This window comes from Octodon degus, unplaced genomic scaffold (assembly GCF_000260255.1).
Source record: "Octodon degus isolate 3935 unplaced genomic scaffold, OctDeg1.0 scaffold00115, whole genome shotgun sequence".
Lineage (NCBI taxonomy): Eukaryota > Metazoa > Chordata > Mammalia > Rodentia > Octodontidae > Octodon > Octodon degus.
In genome coordinates this window covers 9,037,755-9,044,040 of record NW_004524691.1, presented here as the reverse complement: position 1 = coordinate 9,044,040, position 6,286 = coordinate 9,037,755, and the positions used below count along the sequence as shown (strand labels likewise).

General features: G+C 40.9%; 1 pseudogene; it reads left to right on the top strand.

The window, feature by feature from the left end:
- Positions 1–353: 353 nt before the first annotated feature.
- Positions 354–989, top strand: LOC105743315 (annotated as a pseudogene).
- The last annotated feature ends 5,297 nt before the right edge of the window (positions 990–6,286 follow it).

Sequence of the window (6,286 nt, the reverse complement as noted above, 5' to 3'; positions counted from 1 at the left end):
AAATTTTTCTAAACAGTTTCCCTAAGCTTTTAAAATGGAGCAATAGAGGGACTGGAGAAAAAAAATGAAACAGCATAGTTACCTAATACAGAATGGAGACAATAATATTTGCAGAAGCAATAAAAATTGGATATAATTTTGGGCTAGTAACGGCATAACCCAGGAAATTTTATTTTGTTCCTAGGCTCCATTTGTTTGAGGGTCCTATGTGTAGCCAGGCTGTAAGAGTCTCTATGTGAGGAATCCAAGAGCTATTCTCACAAATTCAGGAAATCTTAATGAATAATGATTGAAAGATACAAACACAGAGAACAGCCTTTTGGTTCTGCCGATCCGCGGCCTACGAGGCAGTCATGGTGCCCAGCCGGAATGGCATGATTCTGAAGCCCCACTTCCACTAGGACTGGCAACGGCGCGTGGCTGCGTGGTTCAGTCAGCCAGCTTGCAAGATCCGCAAGCGCAGGGCCCAGCAGACAAAAGTGCGCCGCATCACCCCGCGCCCTGCATCCAGACCCATTGGGCCCATGGTGCGCTATCCCACGGTGCGATACCACACCAAGGCCCGAGTCCGCAGGGGCTTCGGTCTGGAGGAGCTGCGGCTGGCCGGTATTCACAGGCAGGTGGCCCGGACCACTGGCATCTCGGTGGACCCAAGGCGGCCGAACAAATCCACCGAGTCCCTGCAGGCCAGTGTGCAGCGGCTGTAAGAGTACCGCTCCAAGCTCATCCTCTTTCCCAGGAAGCCATTGGCCCCCCAAAAAGGAGTCAGCTCTGCTAAAGAACTCAAACTGGCCACCCAGCTGACAGGACCTGTGATGCCCGTCAGGAACGTCGACAAGAAGGAGAAGGTCAAGGACATCACCGAGGAAGAAAAGAACTTCCAGGCATTCGCCAGTCTGCGCACAGCCCATGCCAACGCCCGGCTCATTGGCATCCGGGTGAAGGGCGCCAAGGAAGCCGCAGAGCAGGATGTTGAGAAGAAAAAATAAAACACTGTTGTGATGTTGTAAACACACACACACACACACACACACACACACACACACACACACACACACAGAATATTTTTGAGTCTCCCCAAAGCAGGAAAATCAACAGACCTTCAGCAATTTCACAGCGGAAGCAAGGAGACCCTGTAACAGTGGATGCTTCTTAGATGCGGGCATCTAGGTTATGAGTAGTTTGACAAGGGATCGTCTCAGCGGATATCAGTGTAAAGAGATGCGCAGCCTAGATGGAGGCAGGATTACACAGCACAGCAGGAGCAGTGCTCACAGGACTGCCGGAGGTCTGTGCTCTGTCCACCTCGTGCCATGGCTTCAGGTGTGGCTCTAGAGAACCCAGACCGCTCGGAAGAAAGGTAAAGAAGCAATCCTAATATAGGCTTAAAGTTGACACAGCCAAGGACAGTAAGTAATAAGCTCAGTGTTTGCATAAGGAAGACGTAGTTCAAAAAAGAAATTAACCCTAGCTACAGGGGGGAATAAGAGAAGTTATATGTTTACACATCAGATTAAGATAATAAAATTCTTAGTCTACTATTTATATGTAGCTTAGCCTTCTGAATCCTCAGCTAAGGAGACATTCTAGAGCTCTATACTGGGACCTCTTTCATGCAAAAATAGTGACAAAAATAAACTGCTAATGAGCTCATTTTATTCCCCCAACTTTGCAGGGAACTCATATCATTTTTTTCAGGACAGACATCTGGAATCATGGTCAGTACAAATAAAGTACTCTGGTTGCCACACAGGTAAACTGGTTCAGGGCTTTAGGTCATCCTAATCATGTTTCTTTCAAAGGAGACATTCTCAGATTAGGAAACTCGCTGCCCTGGCTATGTGCAATATTGGGAACTGAATCCTAAATATTTTACTTTCTGCCTTTTCAATGTATATCTATGTTTTTTTTTTAATTTCTGCTTACTAAAAATCAAACTACTGTCTTATTCTTCATATGTTTATGCTAATGATTCTTGATGTTTTTTTAATTTTTTATCTTCATTCCAGGGGATGAAATCCAGGGCCCTAACCATGGACGAGAAACACTGAGCTATACCTTCAGTCTCTGAACTTTTTTTATTTGTGCTTCATAAATGTGATCCAATGCATGACTCCCACTTTATCTAGAGTAAAGAGGGTACATTCCAAAGTACTGCAATATAGAAGAAATATAAGGATATATTCACACCAAAGACAGAATGGTCTAACTCTAAACAAGATAGTATATGTTAAGAAGGAAAAAAATAACACACTTTTTAATCCTCCCCAAACAATATATTCAAGAACATTTTATTGGTGAGACATATCATGAAGTGGTCATGAAGGATGAAGAGGAAGAGTGCTCCACACTTATGGGTCAGAAGACTTATAAGAAAATTAGAAGTAGAAATTGATCAAGCAAAAAAGAATCTAAGAGCCAGCAAGATATCTCAGCATACAAAGCACCTGCTTAGGCAAGCTCAGGGCCGAGATTCGATCCCTCAGTACCACATGCTGTACTAGCCCTGCATGCCTGTAATTCCAGTGCTGGGGAGGCTGAAATCAGGAGTATTACTATGAGTCCAAGCTGCATCATGAAACCCTGTGCCAAATACATTTTAAAAAATAAGGAACTGGACAAGAACAAATGCTTTGTTTTAGGGTACAAGGAAAATTGAGGCAACAAAAACCCTTGAAATCAGATAAATTGTATCTTAATTATAAATTAACATTTAAAGAAGCAAAGCATGGCTTCTCAAAACATGGCTTCCTTCTTTGGAGTCAGGATGACTATCTCAGCTGTCACCCCTCTCAGCTACTGAGATGAAGGAAAGGTGAAGAAAAAAAAAATCAGTTTTCTTCAGAGAATATAACCCAGAAGTTTCACAAATTACTGTCACTTTTATTGGTCAGAATATCATAACATAGCCACATATATAGCTGCACAATAAGGTGCAAATAGTTTTAACATTTTGCCCTATGCTAAACTGAATCTATTATTTTAGAAAAAGGTGAGTACAGGCTTTGTGTACCAGATACCAATTTCTCCCTCTCCCTCCACTTCTCCTCCTCCCTACCTTGTGTTTTGTACTTACCAGCACACACACAGTGGAAATGAAACTTCTAATACACATGAAAATTTAAATGGGTGACCAATGTGCCCTCTTTTGTGAGGGACTTTCTGGCTGAAAGTCATCCTTTCTGGGGTTTCACTCATTCCTAGACAGACTCTTAACATCCAATCAATATTACTAATGATTCCTTTAAACACTACATACAAGGCTAGAAACAACTGCCCAAGCCTGACCCATAAATTTTATAACTGTTTGATATTTTATGAGTGTTTTGGGCTTTGTAGAGTCTAACAATTCTTTTAAGTTGGAAATAAAAGTTGCTGATGCAATTTATTAAAGGATTTGAAAGGAAGAAAGCCCCAGACTAGCCTTTAATAGGACAGACATATTAAGTAGACTTTAGGGGAAACTACTAAAAATTCATTAAATGTAAATATTTTTGAAGCAAAATTTTTATTTGCGTATTGATTTTATCTCTGTTTAAATCATAAAAAAATAAATATTGTTTTTGGAGTGAATATATTCATGTCACCATTTTAGTTAATAGTAGTAGGATTCAAATCCTTATTGTTGATTTGTGTCTTCATTTTGACTCTCCTTTGTATGCAACTATCTGCTAAGAGAAACTCAGTTGATCAAATTCACATTCTGATTGGGAAGTCTAGCAAATTATTCATTTACTTTTGAGGAGTAAAATCTCCAGAAACTGTGTAGCTCAGAAACACCATCTGTGTTACCTAAATAAATGCATAATGATACCTTCCATGCTACTGAATTTCCTAAGAATCTGTAAGAGAAATGTTTGGGAGTATCACTGGCCATTCTTCTCATCTGCCACTCTTCTTTTCTGATGATTGACACATGACTTTCCATCCTTCCATCATCCACCCTCATCTCTTTTTCCCTCCATACTAGTTCCTTGTTTTCTTCTTTTAATGGAGAGTTTTAAGCTCTCCCTTACACATTTGTGCCTAATTGCCAAATATTGATCTCACTTCTAGGACATTTTATAAGCTCTAACCCTGTACATATACTTCAACTCCATAATGAAAATTTATTATTGTATATCCCAAAATGAAGAGTGGCCACTTCATCTTCTATTTCTACTTTTGATTAACATAATTGCATTGTGGTTGTCAAATCTGCCAGTTCCTAGGGCAGTTGCCAAATCTCCTAAACAACTGTGATATTATAGGGGTGACCTGTAAACTGCCTTTCAGGGCTGAAGTGAGCAGTAGAAAGCAGGAATGAACTACCAGGTGCCAAGGCATCTGATTTAAGAAAACAAGCACTAACAAAAGTAACAATAAGTCCTATAATTATTCATTGTTTAACCTTTAAAAAGTTCCTCTTGGAAGATACCAGTTGACAGTCAAGTAGACAACACAAAGATGGACATTAGCAATACAAGTCTTTTGCAGGTCGTTTAGTTTTAGGAGATAGTTCTTGAAGAAGAGGAAAGGACTTAAAGTGCAAAAGCACTGAGTGTGCAGTCAGGCTGAGGAAAAGTCTTCAAGACTCCTCTTTTCCTTTTTTTTTTTTTTTTTTTTTTTTTTCTGATTGAACTCAGGCCCTTGCACTTGCCAGGCAAGCGCTTATTCTACTGAGCCATCTCCCTGGCCCCCAAGATTCCCCTTTTCCTAATAAGAAGGTCCTAGCAAAGGCACTGAGGAAAGCTTTGCCGAAAGCTCTAAATATAGACCCCTCCAAAAGAGGTCATCTGGGGCAGGAACATAGAAATACGTCATAGCATGTGTTATGGTTTGTGTCTCAATGTCCCCAAAGTCTCAAGCAGTCATGCGGGTTGGTTTCTAGAGTTTATGACTGAATCATCATCCAGTGCGAAGCTTTTGGGTGTGAGAGCTACACCAGCCCTGGGGTGCATAACCTACATACAGTAAAAGGGAGGGAAAGAAGCTTGTCCTGAGCCACTGCCCCCTTTCTGCTCTTGCTTTTGTTGTTTTCTGCCACCATCAACTGTTGCTCTCTACCATGTGCCACCCTGCCTTGGAGCCAACTGAGCATAGACTGAAACCTCCATAAACTGTGATCTAAATAAATCTTTCTTTTCCAAATTTGGGGTGTCAGTTATTTCTTCTCACCAATGAGGGAAAAGTAACCAAGACAGCATGGTAGGCTGGGGATCTTAAATCCGTGAGAACATTTCCCCTCAGATATTGCAATTATCTACACTTGCACTATGTCAGTTGGGGGAATCAGCCTCCTCCCCCCCCCCCCCGCCGAGGCCTTTGCAATCTTTTTTGGCTGAGCATGTGAGCAAGTCCCTCATATGTGCTTGGCTGGGAGGCACACTTCTCCAAGCCTTCTTACCAGTGTATGACCTCAGTGTAGATGAGTGTGGTTGCATGTTGAGAAATGCTGGGCTGCATGCTGAAATAAACTTCTAACTGACTTTCTGGATTTCCAGTTTAGGATTCACTCAAACTTTGTTTCATACTTTGTCATAGTGAAATTATTTTAAAAGCATGATTCCAAATTCACCTCTTATTAATACATAACTTTTCCCAAGTGATCAACGCTTATGTGAATGAGTAGCATGTGGCTTGCAAGCACTTTGAGCTGCCACTTGCAGAGTGTTCTCATATCCTAATTGTCCCTCCTCTCCCTTCAACAAGTTATAATTCTAAACTATTGATATGAAAGCAAGACCATACATATTTATGGAATGGATATCAAGAAGAGTATACAAAATTCAGTATTATCTGATTTTTTCTGATATTCTATTGAAACCATTGTTCATTATTCATTATTGTGTGTATTCCCAGCATAAATAAAAAAAGATCAATGTCTTTAGTGATATGTTGGCTACTTTGATCGGATGGTTACATATTATCTACATTTATTAGAATGTCACCTCATATCTCATTGTCATGGGTTGTGCCTAGATGTTCCCACAAAACCTCATGCAGCCATAGGTCATAGGCTTTGTCAGAGGTGGATGAATCTAGGGTATGTAATTCTGAGTGTGTGGTTGCTAAATCAATATACTGGTTTTGCACTGCCCTAATTGCAGTAGCCTAGATAGAGTATGAAAGGGCCAAAAAATGTTAAGGTCCCTGCTTGCTTTACTACCATCTTCCCACCAGGAGCCATTTCTCTTCCACAGTATTTGTCCGCCATGCCACCCAGCCTTGGATCCAGCTCACTATGGACAAACTGTGAAAATCTTTCCTCCCTTAATTTGGAGGACCAGGTGTTTTGTTTAACCAA